We start from the raw sequence: 26179 nt of genomic DNA, 5'->3' as shown, positions 1-26179 counted from the left end.
TTAAAATGAAGTAAATTTAGACGAGTTTCGAATTAGAATTAGATAGACATAAATTAAATGTTAATTATTATAAACCACAACATATCTTAATAAAATCATATGAACATTATTAAACAGTCTACAAATACAGAAATAAAACTAAAAGTGACAAATAATTATCCTCTACTCAAGTGAAAATCTTAAAGAATAACTAAGTATGTAATTGTGAACACTTTAATTATAATAAACTAATATATATTAATTCATAAGCAAATTGTCTAGATATTATTTTTTGAAAAAAAATTTTTACATCTTACGCTTATTTCAATATATTAATACCGAACGTAAATATGACAACATGAAAAATTATGACAGTGACGTTTAAAAAAATTGTTTTGGAAATGAAAAAAAAATATATCTTTTTTAATTTTTTTAAATATATCACCAAAATGTAAATAAAGTTTACAATATCGTAACAAATAACATTTTTGGTGTTACGAATTTATTTTATTAAATAGTGCTAAGGTATATGCTTATTATTATATTGCTTTATGCTACATGTTGATTTATACGAATTTATATGTTCTACACTAAGTTAAAATCTCATAAAGCGCACGATGTAATATGTGCACTTTTTATTATTATGGATTTGTTGTATTAATTAGTAGATTAGCTTTATTGGAAGTTTTATTTGCGAGTATTTCAAAAACGGTAAAAAAGCAATAGCGTATTCAAGTTCACAAAGACATCGAAGCAATTTGGATAATACGTGTCGGAAGAGAGCAGAATCGATGTGAGGCGAGCGCTGCAGTCATAATTACCCTAGAAATTATGCTCCATTTGGGTACGGGGCAGCCGAGTGATATCCATAATTGGTCGTCAACTAAGCCATGGCCACTCTGAGAGATTGGATCAAAGATTCGTTGCAGCCTCAAGCCGACACGACCGGCCGGCGCCATATTACAGCGCTGATGGCCTTTTCCTTGTCAAAAATGACGAAGATCTTTTGTCGTAAAAAATACGAGTCGAAATGAGGCGAGATTACCTAATGCGAGCACAAATTGTAGTATCGGGTCAGGTAGCCGGCGCGGTTCAAGGATGAAAGTATACGCGCACGTACGTCGAGTGGTCCCACAAAAAACGTGGATAGGTATCATGACGATGGAGTTTCGTGTTCCTTGATACTACACGCTGCGAACTTTGAACACAGCGTATAAAGTTAAGACAATAGTCTATAAAGAATTAATTGTTAATGCAAATTATTTATTTCAAAATCTATAGTGTAAGTAAACCTTATCTTTGCTCGCTTCGACTGTACATGTATTAAAAATTTAACATTCTATATATAATATATAGTTCAATAAATAAAAATGAACGGCCAAATGTGTTGCTAACCGTAAAACTCGACCAATTCGGCAAATTTTTATACTTTGGGGAAGGTACTTCTGCATATAAAAATGGAACAATTGAGAGCTTAATAGTAAAAATAAACAAACAGTTTTATATGCCAATCCCTGTAAATAAACCCACCTAGTAAAACTTCTGTTCCGAATTTTTTAGAAAAATTGCTGTCTAATATTCGTATCAAAACAAAAAACAAATGCTATACATTACTGAAGTCGTGAAATGTAAGAGGTAGAGAATATACTAATAAGAATATACGTAATAATAAGTAATCGTTGTTTATTATCAACTTTGTTTATTATTTGTTTTGTCTAGGATTATTTTTGGAAAATTAACTACCAAAGGTTTTTGACTTCTTCATAAAATAACAAAGAAATCAAGTCATTGAATAAAGTATTCATTGTACGTTTTATTTTTTTTTATTTACTTCCTACTGTACAGTATGTGCTTTTTCTGGGTAGTTATTTACAAAATAAAAGTCTAAATAAATATTCAATGCAGAAGTGAACGAAGTAACGGATTTTATAATTTGTTTCGATGAATAAAACTTATAAAAATTGCAATACACTGGCTTATTTGATAAGCGATAACGGCTCCGATGCCACAATATTATAATTTAATGGTGCAGCATAATAAAATTAATGTGAGAAGCAATAAATCGTGATACGCAAAGGCTCATGTATCTCAACGTTGGCGCGCCTTCAGCAGATTGGATAATTTAAAATTATCTACCAAAATTATGATGAACTGAAATGAATATTCAAGCGAAACGCTTAGCCCTCGACGTGTTATTAACGTGATCGTGGAGTCGTTACCGACCAAATTGTATTTCATAAAACTCATAACTATACTTATGACCTAATACATCTCGAAAGTACCTTATTGAAAATAATGAGAGCGAACGTCGCTGCGAACCCATACAACTTACGTCAATTAGATATTTTTAATTCTAGTGTCAACTACATGAGATTGTTAAAGCAAATATGATATTACTACTTTATACTTTTACCGCGACATAAAAGTAAATACACTTAAAAATACTAATAATCATTAGCAAAGGAAAAAATTATAAAATATAGAAAGATTTACTACGCTTACTTACACTTTATTTCATTGGAATAACTTGATTCAACTTATTTTCATCAGTGCGTATTCTTGTATTAAACGGTAAATAATTAAAAAAAAACATTAAAAAATGTTGCCCGCAAAAAAAATCAAACTTTTGGATGTTTTTTTAAATGAATCTATATGCTACAAACATTAGCGTCAATGTTTGTTTTTATATTAACAGTTAATATTTACCTTTTTTCGTTGCCCATGTTCTAGCGCGCGAGTTTATCACAATGTTTACTAAGCTAAGTTAGTCTACGCTCTACTTACATTTCTAACTTAAATATAAAACTATTTTTAACTAAATCAAATTAAACCAATTTAATTTTTTTGTGTATTCAAAATTTGAGTTTGTTTTTTTTTTAATTTTTATTAGTGTCTTGTATATTTGTTTGTTTTTCACCACACCTTAACTATGTGTAGTTTATAACTTTACGGTTCGTGCGACGACTTCCTCTTCCATACTCCATATTGCCATGCTCAGGTTGTACGTCCAGTATCTGTGCGGTCGTTGCCGATTTCACCACATCGATGAATCATTGGATGGCATCTTGAGTCACATTCGTGTAAAACGCGCACGAGTTTGTGTGCAGTGATATTGCTACCACAGCATGATGGACACTGTTGCGGACACTGTTTGGGGGCGCCTGTATTTCAACGAACACTTGCTTAATACTAAAACTGTTGTTCTTTTTTTACAAAAATTTATCACTATTGTAGTTTTAATGAGTTATTTTAGCTCCTACGTTCTCAATGCTGAGAGATGTGGACTCCTCAATACAGAGTAAACTTTATTATTATTATGCTTCGACACCTGTTTTTTAATTTGGTATAGTGGAGCGTAAGTTTAATTTTGTTTTAAGAGTCGACCAGATTTAGCACGTCTTTTCCAACTATGTGACAAAATACAATAATCGTCTCAGACGGCTTGTAACCCGGTTTGGATTTTGTGATCACGTGAAATGGACAGAACGAAGGCCACGAAATCTGACAATATTGTCTCCATGTGGATTAGGATTAACTAACATTAATTAAGATTATTGTATCTTTATATAATGAAAATAAGTAAATAGAAAAAAACAGAGTTCGGGTTTCACAAGCGCCGTTTAAAATTTCTAATTTAATGTTCTCGTTACGATATTATATCGAACGAGCTCTCCAAAACAAGGCGGTCGTCGTGTGTAATTCACTGCCGATAAGCCGAGAGCAAATTGCCGTCAGCTAATTGCACAATTAGAGAATTATCGAGTTAATTCCGGGTGAAATCGAACGCCTCGCTTCGTCGTCGACTCGCCGTCGCGGCGCATCGCGTCGCCGGAGGGGAGTTCGCCCCGTCCATTCTAATGCAAACTAACCCGCGTCGGTTTTACAATTTATGACATATTGTTTGGTTGTGACGTCGAAACTAATGTCGCTTCGTATGCCACAGAGCATTCGCAAGTTAAATATTATAATCTGTCGTTAGAAGCTGGCAACATAATTTTCAATGACAAATTGCTGGTAATTTGAATAGAGCTAAAATTATTTTAATTTTTAATGATATGACAATATTAGTATTGCTAATTTTAACATAATTTAGTTTCATACTCATTATTCTACACGTGAAAGTATGAAAGTAAAACTAATTTCTTAAGGTCTTATCATTTGAGGCAATTACTTACAGATAACATGACACGACCGTGCACATAGCACAACATAGCATGACCGAACCTGTAGATGCGACGTGACTAGGCCCCTCTCTAGGTAGGCCGACAAGATGGTCAAGACCGCATGAATATGCTGGATGCGGGTAGCCCAAGACCGGTGTGACGATCTTTGATATTTTTATGGTCCACGTCATTGGGGATCTCCCGTAACCCCTGTCTTAGGCATGCAGGGACAATATTTGCAATAAATTTTTCACAGACTGTTTTATTTTCGTAATCTTTAATCCTACACAGTATCTTTCACAAATATTTCTATTATACGATGTTTGGCCTTGCAGTGGTTTTCTATGTATTAATATTATGATGAACAATAATAATGCAGTCAGAAGAAGAACAAGTGGGCAATCGTGTTTGCAATATTTAGAGGAAACCTTCTGAAATCATTGCCATTTTTTCAAAATATTCAATGGAAACTGAAATTTAAAATCAACTTAAAAGCATCTACAAAACTACAAAGAAATAAGTATTTCGTTGTATTTGAAATCATAATTTAAGATACTTATTTCCAATATAAATTTAATAGATAAATTTCTTTTAAAAATGATATACATCGTCTGTATTTTAAAACATTCATGATAACGAAATAAATACACAGCGCAATCTCGGAAACATTACAAAGCAGTTTGAACAGGAAGAAGTATTAAAGTTCACGTTCAGTTAGCTTCTGTCTTCAGATTACAAAATAATTAGCAACATCGTAGAGAGGGAACCCTTCTCTTAATTAACTCCGAAATAAACGTCAAACGTATCGAACTTGACCATTGATATAGTATCTTCACAAAGCGTGTGTAAACGATGAAGTTTATATAATATATCCACGAAACTGACTCAGTATGTCATATATTGGCTAAATTTATGTACAAAATCTAAATATTTCACAATTATATATTTATTTATTCCAATTTATTTGAATTTTAAAATTAAAATATTATTATCTATACTAATATTTATCTATATAAATTTATATATATAACAAAATCCAGTAATTGTTTATTTAATACTAATCCTGTCACCAAATATATAGTGTGTTCGGTTACAGATTTGAAAGCTTTTTAAGGGTGAATGTATAACTCATTTGTCATAAAGCTTATAGACCTATAATCAATCAATCCAGTATATGTAAAATTATCCGCTGTCTCCTTGATTTTGACTATGGAAACAGAAGCACTGAACAAAATTCTATAGAACTGTAAATTTTATTACATTCCTCAAATACGTACACTTACGTCAATAATCATACTTAACATACACAAATGGACTTAACTCACACTAATTTGCACTTTTTTTTTCTATTAAAGTTTTGTTACTAGTTGTAAACTGTCAAGTTCACCATAAGACAGTGGAAGCTGGCCTCTTTCCATCAGGTCTATTGGATATCTATTGGAGAGGTCTATGTTCAGCAGTGGACGTCATATCGCTGAAATGACGATGATGTGAGGTATCATGTTGATGGTATTATTTGAAGTATTTCCGCTGTCCATAACTCATGTCAATTCTTACCATGGGCACGAGGACTGCTTTATTTATTCCTTTTGTTCACGATAATCATCACTTTTAATAATTTTAATATTTTTAAATATCTCCAAAATTTTATAAAATACAATAAAAATACGCATGTAAAAATAAACATATTTCTTAAGAAACGCAAACAACTTGCAAGTCGTTTAGATATAGTGTAGTTAAAGCTAATAGTTAATTTTAATAATAACGTGTTATATTATAATGGAAGTTATTGCTTACAGCCTAGCTACGTATGCAATAGATTACCCCTTGGAGTTTGAAGTAATTAACACATACTCATGTGTTACAGGAATTGGAACATACGATTATATCTCAAAGCAGACATAAATCTCAAATCAATATGTGAGCGAAATACTGGATTTTAAAATGAAATGAAAATAATTTTCTTTTATATATTGTATAAACTTTTATTCTATCAATCATTGTTTTTTTTAGTTATTTGTGTGGTAATACAGCTTATTTCGCTGTTTCTTTTGAAACTTTTATTGTCACTCTTCCTACATATATTCGTCATAGAAATAAAGCCTTTAAAGCTATTTAAAGAACTTTTTTTTTCTAGAGTAAAGTTTTTCCATTATCATAGCTGTAGGTGCAAATTGGCATAGTTAAAAATAGTTCCTTATCTATTACTAATTATTAAGGTAAAATGCTTATATAAATAAATAGATTTGTGTTTTTTGAATAAATTATCGTTGGAGGTAATACACTGAAAAGTTTTAAGCCATTGACACGATATCGCTGGAAAAATAAAGTTGTAAGTGTGGAATAAGTAAAAGATAATGAGTGAGGGACATTATATACACATTAGGCGTGTACACACATATGTATGCGTACACGCAAACAACGCCCTCGGTTATTTGTTTTGATGCGGGCCGATTGCGTATTGATCAAAGTCCACCATAAAATTCAACATGATATTCGTTCAACCTTGCTTTGAATGTTATTTTTTACATAAATAACCTCTATTGTAGTTTATTATCCGACTTAGAGATATAATGATCAATAAATTTCAATCATACTGTCAGTTATCTGATGAATAATGTACATGTCATTTACTCTCTTAGAATACACATATGAATATGTTTTTTTTTCGTGACCACTAACAGGTCATTCTTGGTTTCATTATCGTTTATAGTGACAAATTTGATATAAATAAGCGCTGATGTCCTCCCAGATGTCCTTGAGACGGAATCCTTAACACGTTCTAAGTGATAGTCTGAACCGAGCTCCCCTATCGGGAGTCGTTGCGCATGTCACTCTAAGAAGCGTTTGACCAAGCGATATAAGAACTCTAAGGTCTCCCAATCCGGTAATGAAGTTGAACGTAGGCGCCTAAGAGTATTCTCGAGCTTTATAGTGTAAGCGACATCGCTGTAATCGCCTTAGGATAGCGCAACGAAGTGGGGCCTTGCGAAATCTAGCACTTAATGGGCGGAACGAGGCACGCGATATAGTCCCCCCCCCCCCGCGGACAGCTAACCATTAGCACGGTACAGCGGTTTCGGTAGCACTTAGGGCAGTCTGCATACCTACGGAATCTGCAAATGCTCACAAGCGCCTCTTAGTTTAAATTTAATAAATAAGCTGGAAGGCATACTTCGTAATCACCATAAATTCAGCCATAGAACGTCTAATATGTATTCAACATTACAATTCTTATGTGCCCATAAGGGTTGAATCTCCACTTGGTCGGTTGTTATTGTCAGACTAAAGGTGAATATGAAAGAGAAACAACTATAGCGCGGTGATATCAGATCATTCTGACCGAATATGTGAGACATTTCAGACTGTAAAAAAATCAATGTGGACAATCAAAATAATAAAAGATGTAGTGTAAATTCTAAATAGAATATAAACCATTAATATTCAATATACTGGTCCATGAATATGAGTTCACAGTTATGTTTAAATCGAACTGTTGTTTTTCCCGGTACAAAAGAAACGTGTGATAATATTTAAAGAAACTTGTTTTCTCAAGCAGTGTAGTCGCAAAGCCCTGCGGCTATTGCAGCGATGAGTGAGTCGGGCGGCCATTTTCGACACATTACAACGAAATTTCATCAACATTTCAAAACTCCCATTTTGCTTAAACTTTATACCTATATGAAGATTTACGACAGAAAATTCTTCATTATTTTAACAAACATTTCAACTAATATTTCACGTGTTTTTATCAAAGTAATATTTATTAATTTTAAGGTAATTATTCACTTTAAGCATTACATCAGTCTCTGATGATGTTGAACAGACTCTATTACATTAATAAAAGTACACGTGTAAAATCGCAGCTTTAGTAAAAATATTTTGATAATAAAAATAAATCGATGTGCAAACAAATATTTTCTATTCTTTGTCTAAATAAAACAATGTTGTATAAGTTTAAAAAAACGTCAAGTTTTAAGTCATTCGCATGCTACAACAAGAAAGTACAAAAAAGTTAAAAAAACAAGCTTATTACGTTTTCAATCACTGAACAAGAAAAAAAATAGTCCCCGGAAAGATGCATATGTCGGTCAAATTACGGCCGCAATATGTGGACGGCGCGTCAATATGCGGACGGTCATAAGTCGATAATTTCCATTTAAATAAATAATTTGTTTCAGCTCAATTTACGTCGACGCCATGTGGTGTCGGTGCGGTAATGGCCGACGAGGGCAACCGACGCGGTTTCACGCCTTCGCTCCTCGGCGGCTCTAACGTGACGCATCCCACTTTAATATTTTTAATGGTCATGGAAACGCTTTCTTTATTTAGTAAGGCTTTATTTTACAATAAGTTTATAATACTCTAGTTATACAGAATACATATGTGTAAAAGCTTAAAATGGGTGAATATATTGCGCATTGCTTGCTTTCACACCTAAATCTAATCATTTCGTATTTTATACTTATCATAAATATTTAAATTATTATATATACTTTAGTAACAATAGATACTTTAACAACAATATATAATAATCAGAATTTAGAAAACACGTTTTCTGATCTTATTATTATATTATCTCATTATTTCTAAAACCATTAAAGTTTGGACACAGTATACCATAAATTACTTGTAAGCGAGTTAGTTACATTTACCCCTTTAAAAAATCTATAACCAATTACCTTGTATAATAAATTATTTTAATTAATACGTTTTCGTTAAACATATAATACGAGTATATTCTATTGTTTGATATACATAATATCATTCAAATTTTAAATACATAAAAATATGAAAATTGATGACATTATTAAATGTCAGTGTGGACAATAATACAACAAGTTACGGAGAGTCGTTACATTGAATAAAGTGTTTGATGGCAAGATTATAGTTACAAACTAAAATAGAAATGGAAATGAATGTTTAATAACTGGATAAAATAATGAAATATCTCTGAGTGAAACTGATATATGTATGGAAAATAATAAAATTATTAATTTAGTTTTGTGTTTTCCAAACAAACGTAGAATAATTTCGCGTGACGGAATTTGCTCCAAAATTCAAGACAAGTGACGGCCGACCTTCACGAGCAGGGTCCAGATAATAGGCGCACCAATTTGAGAAACAAGTTCCACAGAGATAAAAAAGCGAGTGTCGGTCGGAATTGAAACAAGGGTGCCCCTCTCCGAAGCTTTGTTCTCATTATTACGAATGTGCGTACACCGAGATATAATTATGACCCTATTTACACATATAATGACTCTTACTGTGTGTTTTAAAATAACATATAAATATGTTTCTGTTAATTTTTTAAAATAAATGGCTTTATGTTCCATAGAACTTTATAATGCCTAAACATACGTCTGCTTGTACATACTTCTATATACTTCTTGACTTGTAAAATATACCAGCGATATGTACCCCACCGTATCAAATTTTCTTCATAATTTGACTCTAAAATCAGTTTTACTTATTTAATTATTTTAAACGACATCTTTTTTATTTTATTGATTACTTTTTTAACAAAAACATTTGAATAGCTATATACTTTCAATCTTGTCTGCGATCGTGAAAATATGCCGCGCACTTATTCTAAACAAACAGTAGTTGTTTTACTTGTAAAGCAAAGCAAAACAATAACACATAAAACAATATAATAAGTAAATTAAAAATGGAATATATTTGATAATAACTTGTACCTATATTTATACGTAAACAGATTTTTACAAGGTACATAAAACCGTTAGCAATATTGAAGCAAGACTATGTATTTTGATGATCAAATTCTTTTTTTAATATTAAAATTTATAATTTGATGAGATATCGTTAATGTAGTTGCTGTAAATGTAATGCTTTGTTAATTTCGCTAGTGGGCGAATAATGAGGAGCAAAGCGCGAGCAAAGTTCAATGGCCTATTCAAGTTCATATTTTCACTAATATAATTACTGAGAACTCAAAAGAGTTTATGTTTTAATTATTTCGCAAAATGACTAGTTAGAAGGAGCAAGATGCGTGTAGAAATATAATTGCGTCTTCAAGTCATATTTTTTTATGTAAACGTTGCTCCTGTGGATGTATAACTAGTGAGTATTTCGAATACTTGACAAATAGAGGAGTTTGTAAGAACAAAGCGCGAAGAGAAATTCTAGTTTAAGTAAGTTATTTTTAAAATATAGTTAGTTTCAAAGTACAACTGGTAATTGATTTATTATTTCATGTGAGTGTGAAAGAAACATAATGCATGGAGAACTTTAATCTCCACATTTTGGTAAATTATTGTTTACATATTTAGTTTTAAAGTAGCGGTGGATATAGTTTTAATTATGCCGAATTTTACACTAGTTACAATAGAACCAAGGTACAAGAAGTTCAAAGGCCTATTTGAATTAATATTTTGTGGAGTTACTGTTGATATAGTCACCGTAAATGTAATGCTAGTTAGTGTTGAGAAGTTCAAGGGCGTTGTGCGAGCCGAGTGCAGGCTCTGCGCGACTGCAACGTTGCGTGCCGCTCTACGGCGCCGCCGGCACTGCGATTCCGAGAATACGTCGTTAAACTCACGTATTTTTTGGTAGCAACATAATTCCAGTGATTTTCGACGAAATTGTTATAATTAACTCCATTTATACGATTGTAACAAACAAATAAAATGTTTCGAACGCATCTCCCGACGTAAACGAAGCGGTATCTTGCTGGTGAATATTTTTCAAATGTCATTTACGATTTGTCAATGAATGTTAGATTGCCTAGCTGAAGTGGTGGCCACTAGGGTCTTAAGGTGCACAGTGGAGACGGACTAACAAGTGCAGTGTGGAACATCCAGTCACGCCGGATCCAAGTTACATTCAATCGGTCTTATAGTAAATCTATGGAACAGTCCTGGGGTTGAAAGAATGATAATAATGGTCATTTATCACTTTAATATCTAGTTTTGGTTTGATGTACGTATTAATTAATGGATGGACAGAATTACAAATTTGCTTTCGATTTAAAAATAGAGATTGATGAATTTAAAAATAAAACCGGTATATAAAACCGCAGTGACACATGTCGGCATAATAGCTCGAGCGCAATTAGCTTGCGCTACACATTGCCTCAGTCTGGAACTAACTCAACGGAGACGGCTTTCGACTTCTGTTTCATAATTTTTTTTTACATTTAAGTAATTGAACCACGTTGAATATTAATTGCTGAGAAAATTACCAGCGTTAAGGCCCGAGGGTCTAAACCACAAAGCCACGTCGCCTCCAACTAGAGCGGGGGACTCATAAAAGCGAGCAATTATTATGCATTCCTGCTTTTATTTCTTCCCAATTACACCCGCCAGGGACTAACATTGCTATAATATTTATTCATGACTGACATCATTATTCTAATTACCTATTTCATTTACTCGATATTATTATAAAGAGATGCGTTGATAGGAAACGGGTCGCGTTCGAATTCCAGTGGATTCCAAGAACATGCATTTGTAACAATAGCGACAATTAGGCGAGCAATAAAATAAAACACTATAATTTTCCGTCACGAAGAGCGCGAGGAACAATCGAGGCGCGCGCAGAGAGCGGCCGGTCCAGTTGAGCGGTTCAATCGGCACGTACTTACTCGCGGCCGAAGAACAAAGCCGGGCTATTAAACAATTGAACGGACACAAAAACTCTCATAATTCAATTTGCATCCAGCTAGATGTAAGTCGTGGTACGAGCCGCGGGCGTTTTACCATGAGAGCGAGACTTCAACACTTCTGCGAAACGCTTAGACGCAGTTCTGCGTTTACTTTTAGTCCGTTAATACCACCCTACAAAATCGAAGTGCAGCCTTCTCGGGAATGCTAAATAGGTATAATAGACAAGTGACAGCCCAGGCCGAGTTCGGGTGCCCTTGAGATTAGTCAGCCCAGGCGTTAGTTGGACTAAGTGGTCTAAGAGCTCGGCGACCTCCCTATCTCAAAATTGTAATTTGTAGCAGCCTGAGCCGGGACTTCCCAGGGAGCCTTTAGGCTTTGCTATCCTTAAAGAGGTTTCAGCGCCCTCAGCAGTCTGCGCTTTCGTACCCTCGAAATCTGCAAATGCTTTGGCAGCAGTGTAAGTAAGAAAAAAATTGCGTTAATGTTTGACGGTTACGGTACGGCTCTAAGTTGTTTTTACGATGTGAGTCGGTTGAGGTATCGATGTCGATAAAGAATGTAGCTGTAGCTTATCGGTTGAGTGTCGACGCGTCCGAGGTGACTCGCGCATTATTATGATAATGCGGGCGGTGCCGATGCTATCGCCGCGCTATCCGCTCGCCTAACAATTGAATTAGCATAGCGCGGCGTGGGCCGCGACGGGCGGTCCTCGCCACGCGACCATCGCACGTCTCGACCAACTCCATTTTAAAAGTCCATAAGCAGTAATATTTTCAATTAAATCAATTCCTTAACATGTTATCTCGTGAAGAATAAAAATTTTATACCATGAAAAAAATTGTAAAATTTACGTTTGATTGAAATTCGTGCAGGTATTTTCACGCTATTTTGAATCGTCAATTATTTTAATGCTACAATTAGTAAACTACCAAAGGTTCCATATACTGATCTGCTGAAAAAAGACGGACTGAAACTCAACAGTTAATATTTAAAAATCAAATTTATTTTTATATAAACATTGTAACATCAACCATGAAAGTGAATCAAAAAATCGATTTCCACATTTCGATCAAGTAAAAACTTAAATGATTTACTCAGATTTATTTAACTGTATACTTTTAATTATAGAAATTAAATTTGAATTTAAAAAAGATACCTGACTAATAATATCTCGTAGAACTTTATTAAATCGATAATCAGAAATTAAATAAACAAAGAATTGTATAATTGTTATAGTTTCTAAATTTGGCTTATGATTGTAAATATACATTGTCGTTATTCACATAGTCGTTTTAGAGTAAAGACCACGGACCGTCAAGCGTAGCGAAGGACTTCCACCCTGACGCTGATACGGACGTTGGACGCAAGCCACTTCCAACCGGTACAAAAATCTATCACGCACATCTCCACAAGTAGAAGTATTTATTTACAAAAGAAAAAAAACAAATAGCGCGACAAAAAAATTAAAACGCTATGTAAAATGAAACAATAAGCAATGTGTCCATGTACCTACCATACCTCTGAGAAGACTTGTATACCTTCAGTTTTGAATTTACATTACAAATATCCGAAGGTAGTTTCTTATCACCAATATATTTAAATAATTTCAATGTTAGCCTTGTAACAGTTATATTACGAGTTAACATTAAAGCAATGTAATAATTTGTGATCAGAAACTGGCTTTTTTACTTAAGTATATAGTAATATTATATTTGAATGTACATATATTATGCTTGTAGTTTTAGATATATATGTATAAAAAACTACTCTCTTTTACTTATATATATATATATATATATATAAGTAAAAGAGATTTTCACACATCCCGATTTTCCCATCATGATATCTCTGAAACCATATAGTTTAAAGACTTGAATTTTTAACAGTAATATTCCTTTCGCCTGATTCCACCCGCAAGGAGGTTGAAGAAGTTCATTAATAAAACCTTATTTATTAAACTGTAGGTCTATTAAGTATAAAACTTGGTAAGAATATTTTTGGACATGTTATAAATTAACAAGAATGAATTTGCCATATTTCAGAGTCACGCAAAGCGAGCAGGCTGCCTCCTAGTGTTATATACTAGTATTTTTTTTTCAAAACCATTACTTTAACTGCTGGAGAACTATTCTAGTTCAAACAATATCTATTGACATTCTAGATAAGTGTTAAGTAAGGACATCGTTCATAACGTTTCCAGTTAACTGTACACAAATCTATAGGCGTTCTGGTAAATAAAGCATAAATTCGATCAATATGCGACTACATGCAGACTGAAATGTTTGCTTCACTTGGCATACGAAAACGTTTTCGCACGTCCAATGTGCAATTGCGGCGTGGACCAAGACGCGATATGAATAAGCAAAGTTTGTACTGAATAGCAACCGCTGTTACCGCAACCATCTTGAATTTATCAATACCTGATACTCCCTGACATAAGTTACATACAACATTTATTTAAAATGACAAAAAAAGATTTTATGCAAAACATAAATATTATAATAAATAGTTTACAATATTAAATATGTCGTAGTAAATAAATAATAAAGATTTGAACTTATTCTTATCTACTACGTGTATTATATTACTATGAATATTGATGTCATCTAGTAGGTGATCTCATCTAGTTGAATTAATTGTATATCTTCCTAAGAACAATTTTAGTAATAAATTGAAAAATATGTTTCAAAAGACAAATTGTTTTACTAAAATTCGAGTAATACGTAATATAAAACGGTGTTAGATTCAAGTGATAAAGGACTTAACTGACAATCGTAGGTCGCAGGTTCGTCGTGGGTAATTATATAGAATTACCACTGTTCGGAAACAAGTTTCCTAAAGATGAGCAGCAGCGTCCTCTGAGTACCATGATATCACATTGCGATCGCCAAACTGCCTGCCAAGTTAGGCGATTATGGTATATTCCACCATAGATATCTTTGTGGGAGGCCTAACCCCTGCAGTGGGCTTGTATAGGCTTATATGATGACAGTATAGAATTGATTATGTACGAAAACTTTTTTGCCATTACCAATTTTCCGTCTTTGTCAGATCAATATCTACAAAGTTCAAAATGTATCGTCTAAGAAATATTAAGCAAAATCGTTCCCTTATTAAATTTACGAATTATTTGACGCACGTGGCACATCTTAGTTGCTACGATTCTCCGTTTAATTCTTGGAACGTGACTTTTCTTACGCTGGCCAAAAGTATTAGGCATCCTCATGAAACTCGAGGACAACAAAATTAATTGTGAAAATTACTTGTCTGTTTAACAATTAGTGCAATAATAGAATACTATTTTAAACAATTGATAATGGATACATAAATAAAAAAAAAAAAACAAAATGTAGTAATCCGAATTTTGTCAACGCTTTTTGTTTACACATTATCATTACGTTGTGTAAAATTTAATTAATTTAATTGATAGCACTTGCTAGAACAACAGCAAAACGATAAATCAGTCTTTATATACAATATATAAAACATAATTTGGAGAATACGAAGTCGACGCTTGTTATCAATGAATAGTAACAAAATTGTTTTTTATTTCTAATTTAAATTTGTATTTTTTAAATATATTATACTCATAGATTGAATTATGACTGTACACTAATTTTAATTTTTTTGTAATTAAAAGAATACATTTTCGTTTTGTACTAAATACTAATGTACTATGCATTTCATTATAACATTTTTTGCATGGGTTTTTGAGAAAATGTCTAAAGATTTTTTCGTTTCACGCAAATTTTTAAAGTTGTGGATCATATTCCTAAATACATGTGACATGGTTATCAGATGTATTTTTTTAATTTTTTTTTAATCTGTTGGACGTATGTTCTTAGTACAAAATAGCTTTGTTATAGATATCTTATATAGCAGATTAGTCAACTGCAATGCTGTTAAAGATGTTTATTTTTTTAAATGAAAGCAAGATGCACATGTAACGGTTAACATTAATGTGCCCATCAAAGACAGACGCGGTTGAATCCCTCCGCAGAGAGTATTCATGGAGGTTGGTCTGCGCCGGAGGACGTGAAATATGGCCCTCACAAAAGGGGCTAATAGCGCCACACGACCCTTCGCTAATATTAAGTACCTCACTTGAAAGCGAAAATGTTTATTTTCATCACTAAGCACTAGATACATAAACATTAGCCGTGAAGAGCCAATGTTTATATATCTAGTGCTTTTTATTTAAGATCTTTAAGAAATATTTTACATTTTGATTCTTATTTCAGTGTTCGATTAAAATAGATTATTTCTTATTTAAGTTTTACAGGTTGGACAGTCACGTACAAAAGAAAACCTTAAACTTTAGATTATTACATTGTTTTTGTTTATAAATCAAATTAAAAAAATATATATTTTAGAGTCAAATACAGTACGGTATTGTCATATACGTAATGCAATGTAGAAATATATATATATATATATATATAAGTTGCTGGTCCACCGCCCGCAAAAAGAATAAACCTTATTAGATTTCTGGTCTCTATGTTTATGATTTCCGAGGTATCGAGATGAAAGAATACATAGGTGGAAATCTCTTAAATATACAGGATGATCAATTAAAAGTGTAAAAGTTTTAAAGCTTTACACCTTCTTCCTATTTTTGGATAGAATGTACCATAATGTAATTGACAGCAAATGAGCTGTGTATTTAAAAAAGAATCCTTTAAGTATTAGAGAAGATTTTCTACCAACGTAGACTTGCGATGTGTAGTCTTGTTCATCGTAACAATAGCGTTTACGCCGATCGAATGCAACTATTTAAAGTCCCCTATAAAGTGTATGAGGGACATATATTTGTTTAAACCATCCATTTTGCAGCGTAAACAAATTGCAGACGGAAGTTTTACAGTTAAAAGCCGGATGTTGCGTTTAATAGTTGCAATTTCCGATAGTTCATATAATGGCCGCGAAGGGAAGCTCACATTGGTTTTTACTTTTAGTTGAATTTTATGTCGCTGATCGCTTTCAATCAAACGTCACCCTTATTTTATTAATTTTGTTACGGATTTATTACTATAGAGAGATTGAGACGATTTATTTATTTAATATTATTTATTGAACACGTTAAGATACATTTAATAAGTTTTACGAATATATACAAAAAAGTACAATGAGCGGTCTTATCATACAAAGCAATCTCTTACAGACAATCATGGTATGGAAAAGGTAAAAGTACTAATAATGGGTAGTTTACGTGTACAAAAAATACATATTTACAAACAAACGAACATAAACATTCAAAGACATACATACATATGTATATAACATATATACTTATAATAAATAAGGTTTAATACATATTGTAAATATAATACAATAATAAATAAAAACATCTAACCGACTTCGATCAGTATTGTTTCGATCGCACTTGCCTCAGAACGACACACAAAAGAAGAAAAAGAAATGAATTAATAGATAGATAATTATAGGTCTAATAAATGGTTCTTAACCATTTACTAGACATGAAGATGATGTACAAGGTATTTTTTTGGCACGGCGGAAATATCTTTCGTTGGAAATATTCATTTTTTATTAAGACAATCGGCTTATTTACTCTATATATCAATACGGACCACAGTGCGAGAAGACAACGCTCGACAAAGCCGAATCCAGCTTTCACAAACGTAAATCTTATTTTCTTGTTTGTTGAAACAAATCAAATATATATTATATTATATGTATTCAAAAGTAATTATTAAAATTATCTGTCATCAATTCAGCCGTAGGACATTCACTGCGGGACATTGGCGTCTTCCATAGAATACTTTTAAAGGTGGTAAGTATCAATTCTCGCCACGTTTAGCACGCAGGTTTAAGAGTGATTTTTTTTTTATTTCTAACATGTTAAGGAAATATTTATAACGCAACCACCGCCAGACATATCTCATTATTGTCATCACATGTCAGGCGATACGTACGGCGCTCACTGCAAACCATTGGCATGTCCAAAAGAAGCCACAATGACAAACACTGCGCTGCCCGTGTCTAGCATCAAATTATTTTAACCACCATATTATTTCTTATACGTGCTTATCGCCATAACATTTCTTTGGAACCGTAAAACGTGAAAACAGTTTGTAACCAGATTTACTATTATAGTGTCAAGGTATTACTAGAGTTATCGTTAGTAAAAATAAAAATGTTACGATTTGTCGATTCAAATATAACACAACAAGGAGTTACTAATTGAATACATTTGAAGACCCTTTTAAGAATATTAATTCGTGATGTGGGTAGTCGTTGGAGATAGTATTTAGAGCAGAATAATTGTAAGAGTAAAAGCTCCGTGGTCATGATACGATAAGCTGTAGCCCCGTTGTATCGGTGACGCGACTCCGCGGGTGGCGGTGTTCCGTGGCCACACGCCGGGGGGCAGGCCCTATCTCCTATTGTAGTCACGTCGTAAGTGCCAAATTATTAATCAATGACTTCGTGACAATCTTTTAAACAAAATCAGTATGCTCAATTTGGACTAATGACCAAGACAGGGTTAAGTGTAACAAATTGCTATAGATGTCAGGATACATTTTTTTTAGTTAAAAATTTGCCCATTTCCATTATCGTTTCACTAAGTATATTTCCGGACATTTGGTAAACAAGGAAATGTGTATAATTTCACTATTATTTTAAACATTGGCATCGAATATAAACTGTTAAAATTCAATATGTTTAAAATAAATCTTTCTAATGAGTTTTTAGTTGATTAAAATGTATGAAACTTTATTGTCTCATTAGCATGGTTAATATTATGATGAAAAATTGTTAAATTTAATCAGCAAATCAGAGTTCAAGAGTGGTGGCTTACTAATTGCAATGTTGAAATAATTAAAAAGTGCGTGTTTATTTGAATATACATTAGAATATTAAATTATATCGGTTATTAATATTCATAAAACACTGTCTTTACCATAAAACTTTATCTATCATTATTTTAAAAAATAATTTTAAAATGTATAACACTATTAAAATTAGGAGAAAAAAATTGTAGGGAATATCAGATTGAAGTATTTATTTCACAACAATTTTTTTAACGAATACAAACTGAATACAAGTAAAGATTTTTTATAATGTAATATTTTTATTGAAATTTAAATTCATAAACGGACAGGCACTGCGCATCGTCAGGTAATAAATGTTGTCTAAATGACAAGTAATTTCTAACAAGACGCCATCATTTTAATAATGTCGGTAAAATTTCACATACGTTGTTACCAAGTCGGAACTCAAAGCACAGAAAATTTTACGAACTGCGTTGACAGTAGAACAATAGCGGTGTTGCCGCTTCTTGAAACGTTTTTTTATCGAGTGGTAGTCATTAATTAGTGGTGCATCGTTGAGAATAACCTTCTCCGTTGTCGGGCCATCACCTATTGACAGGGTGTGCGGTGACGGCGCTGACGTACGGCGCCTCTGCTCCATGACTTGCTTTTCGTGTTCATTACGCGCCGAATGCGAGAGCGGCTCGCCTCTCTCCACACTAACAAGCCGAGCTAATGCAATGAATTGCAAAAATCCGTAAAACCCTACAACAATTGTAACCCCTAAACCAACATCACAAAACTCAAAATACCCTACCCCATTCCGCATGTATCGAGATATTCCAGAAGCCGACCATTTCCATGACATTAATGACTTCCAAATCGGACTGGTACAATGAATCTCGAGTGGCGCTTCGAATAGTATATTAGTTTCTTTCATATCGACGAGCAAAGCGCGACCTTTATTAGAGTCGGCGAAATCAAAGGAGCCGATAAAGAACTTCCTTCGAAAGTCATTGTGTGTAATGGTATAAGGAATTAATAAACATTGCAACACAAATTAGTTCCGGTTTAGGACTATGTTGATTTTTAAAACAATTACAAGTTAAACCTAGATTATAAATAATGATCGGTAAATTATGGTTAAGACATTGTAAAGGATATACGTAATTGAGTCTAGGAAACTAAGACGTTGTAAAGGTAAAAGAATAAATAAAAATGCACGCTGGTGGCGCATTCGCAGACGTAATATAATATTTGTAGAGGGATAATGATAGGCTAGGCGAGTGGTCTCGTGTCGAGATGCGAAATTGGTCGACTCGCGCAGCTCTGCAGTTGCTCGAGCCTAACACTTGTAAGGTTGGCCATTTTACACGTTTCTTTCTTACGATTTCACAACTTGTAATTGATATTGAGCCGGATCCCTCCCTGGATTTCTGTACGAGATTGTATGAGTAATGAAGAGATCTGTACGAATGCAAGTAACCGGTATAGTCCAGAGGGTTTTCTAGTTTGCAAGGAGCAGGCCACATAATGCGTGTTAATTCGTCTAAAACACCACATTGTTAGCTGTGTATTTAAATACAAAACTTTTTGCAACTATTGTCAGCGGAGATATTTCTTAACCCGATTTAAATTTTCCCGGAGTGTATAAAATAGTAATAATATTGGTCCTATTGTAAAATTGTGACTTTTTATGAGAAGATTTATACAATTAATATATATTGTGATAGATCACACGATTGACTTTTGCCTAATTAAAAAAACATGAAATCCCTTTGTTACATTTATCACCATTTAAAAACGTCGCATGAGTTAGCACGGCGTTAATACAACTAACAAGCAATATTAAAAGGTCATTTGCGGCGGTGGCAGGAAGCGATGCAGTTGGTTGTGGTCGGAGCGTTTTTGTGCGGTTGCAATGGTTCAATACAGCGGAGTGGGTAATGGCGGCGAGTAATTACGATATAGTCCGATGCAACAAGTACCCAACGGCTGCCTCGTTCGTAATTATCAGGATGTGTCACTCTATTTTTACTTTAAAATATTGACTTTATAATTTTACTACTTAACAAAAATATTTTCTTCAAAAATCAAACAGGCCATAATACGTATAAAAAATATCTTTTTTATCTAGGAAACAATGTGCTAGAAACTCAAGAAATTTGAACGGTAGTTGGATTTAAATCATTATTGCTACTGTTTTTCATATCAATTCAAGACGAAAATGTAGTAACCGACAAAGAAGCTATTGTTCATTATCATCGTCGTTTCAGCTGTAGCCTGTATTACTCTTACAGTCATGACCGGACATAAAGGGAGGTAAAGAGTTCCGTACCTCTAAGTGGAAACCACCGTCATCTATGGTAACGTGTATTTCGTGTTTAGGCCTCTCCCTTAAATTTCCAATAGGGCCGGGTGGAAGCGGCCCGCATCCAACTATTGAACGATCTTAACAAAGTCTACTTCGTGGTGCCACTTATCCTTGTCAAAAAGCAATCTGACTGTGTCAAGTCACGTTTTTATTTTCTTGCATTACATTTGATCAAAAATTTGTCATTATTTTTCATCTTTAATCGTTTTAAACACCTATTTATTAAACATATTCTTGACTGTAAATTAATGACTACATGCTTTTAAAATATATTATCTGTAAATAGATTGAAACATAAGAATAAACGGTAACATGTTGGCAAAAATAGGCGTCAATCGAGGCGCGAAATTAGTGAGACACAAAACAATAATGCGTCTTAAATCTTCAAAAACTCGCAACGTGACAGATTCGCAAATAATTAATGATGTATTTTTTTTATTTTAATCTGTGCATGCTTGGTACGAGCGAAAACACGAGTAGCATGTGAACGGCGCTGTTAAATTTGTCGCGCCGACAGACGTGCCGTTGACGGATGCCCACATAAATAACACGACGGAAAACCTCTAACGAACACGTGACTGACTTACTCTTTGTTCGGTTCAACTGATATTATACACAGCTGATTTAAAGATTACTAGTAACACTCAATTTTATTCCTTCACAGGACTATTTTATGGAATCATTACTTACTGTACAAGTTACTGTATCGCCAAGTTTTTGGTGGCCTTTAGTTACTTATAAAATCAAAAGACGTCAAGTTAGTTTAATTTTCAAACACGTTGTTAATTAATCGATTAAAAATATTTTATGTTTTCAGTCATGTTTTAATACTGGTAAAGTTATGATGTAACTCGTTACTCATGTTTTTGTTACGTTAGGCAGCATAGAAATTAATCGGGCAGATCTAAATTCGTCATGGAAATCATTTCAAGAGATTTATTTACACACGTTAATAAAAAAGAAACAATTAAAAAAGTTTGTGTATGGAATTTCGAAAATGCAATTTTACACAATTGATTTAAAAATTACTAGCAGCACACGATTTTATTGTTTTACAGGATTATTTTTTTAATGAATTAATAGTCATACACAAGACATTACTGTATTGCCAAGTTTTGGTGACAAACCTTAATAATTTAGAAAGTTTGCCTAGAGCATTTCGAAAATGCGACGGAAATCTTTCTAAAAATACATGAGGGTTCATACGAACGGCATTTAATGGTTATCTGGAGCGTCTCTGCGTTTGCGCAGTAAATATCATTTGCCCGACAGCTTCATTTAAATACCTTTTGTCAATGAACGGGTTAAACACGACGCGTTGAGGCGATAAAAAAGAATTATGGCGGCACCCGTCGCTACCGGTGCGAGGGACTTTTTTTCCTAATTGGTTCATGTGACAACTATTTTAATTATAACTCTTAATGAAGTGTGAAGCTTTCGTTGCACCAATGACTGTTGCTTCTTTGTTATTATGCTTGTTTATTTTTATGATATTTCATTGTTAATTACATTTCATTATTCTCTTTTGTGCTTTCAACGCTAAACCATCATTATCGTCGTCATTTCAGCTGCAGGACGCCCACAGCTGGACATAGGCCTCCACCAAAGATTTCCAATATGAGCGGTAAGAAGCGGACTGTATCCAATGTCTTCTAATGATCTAAACAAGGTCGTCAACCCACATTTTGGGTGACTGGACCAATTTTCAGTTCGTGACCATTCCAGAAACATAGACTCCAGCGATTACGTGTTCTGTGCGCTGTAGCATGACCACTGCCACTTTAACTTGACAATCCATCAGCTATAAAGATCATCATCATAGTTTTAACCGTAGGATGTCCACTAGATAGTCCGATATTCGCCGGATATTTCATCCAAAATTAATGGTAATATTAAAAAAAAATGTTTTCTAATTAAATCATTAAGGATATTACACAAAATGCTGTTACCAATATCGCAAAAGACAAAGAAATTGTGGTCTTATCACTATTTCACCAAAAGTGACCCTAGCTAATCATAATACGAAATTCGTTTACAAATGCACTCGGCTTGGTAAACACTTAGATAGTAATCCGCACTTAAAGTGTTAAGTACCGTTATAAGGCTGGGAGCAAAAAAACAACGGTATTAAAGTTGACAGATCTCAAAAGAGTATTGTGAAGGTCGCGTTAAGCCAACAAGGCTGTCGGAGCCGTCTTCGGCTGATGCGATATTGTAGATTTTGCCACGGCACTCGGAACGATGACAATGCAACAGGCACCGTAATCCCTATAACAGCCATTTAGGGCCATTACAAATAAAAGTTTGTCGGTCGTTCGGCGTCGGTTCGGCTCAATGCCACAATGGCCATTGAGGGGACTTCACGCTGCGCACGCTGTGAATGGGCCAGCGCCAAAAAAATCTATTAGACACGCATAATGGATTCGATGTATCGCGGCCGCTTCGACAGGCCAATGCTGAAATCGCTGAATGCTCATATAATTTAGCACTATTATAAGATTCGAACTAGTTCATTGAAGACATTACGATGTAAGTGATTGGCGTGGATGGGAGATTCGATGCAATGCCTCGGGGGAAATGCAGCTTTTTGAACGAGTCTTGACTACCCACGGGTCTTCGTGTACCTCCAGGAGTCGAGATACTTTAATGTAAATATTTTTTTAGGTAAGAGTCAATAAAGAATGGTCATCATGGCGATTTTTGGACTATCTGAAGATATCTATGTCTGGCAGTGAACATCTATTGGCTAGCATGATGATGATGATGAGGAAGACGATGATATAAACAAATTAAAAACATTAGTTTTGTAATGTTGGCGTCTTTTTGGTGCACATTTCTTTCTCATGTCTACAAAGTTATCGGTAAATATGTGTTACTATTCATGCGTGGTAATTATAATTGATAATTGATAATTAGATAGAGTCTTATACTATTTGGACATATTATAATATGACAAAAGTGATATAAAAATAATTTACTTCCACTGCGGAGCATAAGCCTTACCCATATATTCATAATAGGACCTGTTGGAAGCAGCCTACATTCACCGTCTGCCAACTACCTTAACATCGGTCGGTCTTTTTGTTTATCATAATGGGATGTGTGCCGATTATTTATATATATATATATATATATATACACACGTTGCTTTTCCAATTATATTTATGTTGTAATGAAAAGGCCAAATTTTATTCGTGTTAATTATTACTAATATATTTTTGACCATTTCTATTTTTGTACAAAACTCCGAAATAAATTTGCGACTTTTTATAAATAGCACCCAATACCTATTTATAACGCCGTTATCTATGTAGTAGTGATACTGGTTATAAGTGCAAAAGCTTTTATTCTTCAGCAAAAAGCTTTAAAACTATTTTCAATCATCCTATAACATAGGTAATAGATTGATCACTCTGAAAATGTAATAAAAACATTTATTTTCTATGAAAATTTGACCCGGATTTAACTTCTGACAATACTAAGTCTACAGGGGTAGATGTAAATTAAAATTAATTTTAATATGTAATAATCCGAATTTTTGAAACGCTTTTTCTTACTATATAATTGTAATGTTATTTATTATTTTTGAAAACATTGATTTATGAATAAGATGTTCCGTACATAAATTGATGGCAAATGACATATATATTCACATCTTTAAAACTTTTACACCTATAACCAATCTTCCTGTATAACAACTATCAGTATGTAGAATCGAACGAATTTAATATTCCATATAAATCTATATCGAAATCTATTATTAGGAAGTGATGTTGCTATTGAAACGGAAGATCGATTTCAATCATGATCCCTAATAAGATGTATCTGTCCATTGTTCGATTAAAAAAAATGTTATCAAATAAGCTAGCGTTAGTGAATCAAATGAACTCTCGTTCGTAAGTCGAAATAGAACAATACCTCATTGTTCTCTGTTTCAATACTCCGTAAATTCAATCGAACTGACTGCTATAAGAGTGATTTGTTCTCTTCCTAAATCTGTTTGCGATGACAAATATTTTGGCGGGGAAAGATGTATAGAGCGGGAAAACAATATCTCGGGATATTGAATCGCTTCCGAGTCTTTTTGCCGGTGTCAATGTCAGTGTATGATTGAATGAATTTGTCAACGCTTTTGAATCTGTCACTGAAATGAATGAAATAAATAACTATTTTACGCAACAAATTATGATGACATTGTGAAATGTCATTTAAAAAGATTGTGTCAAAAAAGTACACAATATTTTAAATGTCAGTTTACATCGCATAAAAAATAATTTAGTTACGAATTACAAGAGAAAATTATCACATCAAACATATCATCCGTCATGAACGCTTAACCTTTCATCTAATGTAGAAATTAAGGCTATTAACCGTTCGTGTACCTACAATTTTTGTTTATGACAAGAGTTTATAATCTGTGCTTTATTACGCGTTTGTAATCTGTGGCCGCGAGGTTGTAAGCACGGGCACGCAAAGCGCATGTCGCCGACGGCGACCGATGTCGCGGCGGACATCGACGTTCGGAAAGACGCAAGGTCCCTCCGAGCTTGTTTCTCATAACACATTATTGTAAATACTCTTTTTCATTCCACGTCAGTTAACAACAGGCTATGTATGTATCGCCTATTTTTATCTCCACTTATCTCATTTAACTGTCTCTTTCAAGGTGACAAGCGTAAACGTAAGAGTTTGTCAGTCAGAACTACAAACCTGCCCATATTCATATTTACATTACAAATCGGCAATAGTGTATATTAAACATGTAAATACAATGAAAAATTTAAACATTAAAACGCAAATTAAATAGCTCAGTTATTTTTAAAAATTAATTAGATTACTTTTGATTTGCTAAAAATTAAACTTCTTTTATTTAACTATGCCATAAAATAATACAATTTATTTTTAATAATTGTAAATATATAATACAATTAAAGAATAATCAATGTAACACAAATTATAAGTAATATTTAGATAAAGTTAAATAAATTTTGACGGAAAATTTCCTTGTCAACAATGTTTTTTAAAAAACATAATTACATCAGAAATTGAAAATATTTAGCCTCCATTCACTGAGCGCATATTTATTAAAACTTTAACGATTTTTTGTTAAAATTTTTCGTAAATAACGTAAAACTCATTGACAACTGGCCGAAAATATATTAGTGGAGATTTATTTAAAAAAAAATAGTTTGTTAAAAAAGAACTGTGAAGGGATTTAATGCAATCTATTTCTTTAAACTACACATATTTTTTGTCAAAATT

At 33.3% G+C, this 26179-nt stretch overlaps 1 protein-coding gene across 2 annotated transcripts in view; it reads right to left on the bottom strand.

Annotated features, from left to right (window-relative positions):
* Sp1 (transcription factor Sp8) overlaps nt 1-26179 on the bottom strand; it is a 48481-nt gene that overhangs the window by 5826 nt on the left and 16476 nt on the right. The gene's annotated exons all lie outside the window — the stretch shown is intronic.

Source organism: Battus philenor, unplaced genomic scaffold (assembly GCF_028537555.1).
Source record: "Battus philenor isolate CCGP_79_NKW_IND1 unplaced genomic scaffold, ilBatPhil1.0.hap1 SCAF_6, whole genome shotgun sequence".
NCBI classification, from domain to species: domain Eukaryota; kingdom Metazoa; phylum Arthropoda; class Insecta; order Lepidoptera; family Papilionidae; genus Battus; species Battus philenor.
The sequence above is the reverse complement of the archived record's forward strand: the minus strand, read 5'-3'. Positions and strand labels throughout refer to the sequence as shown.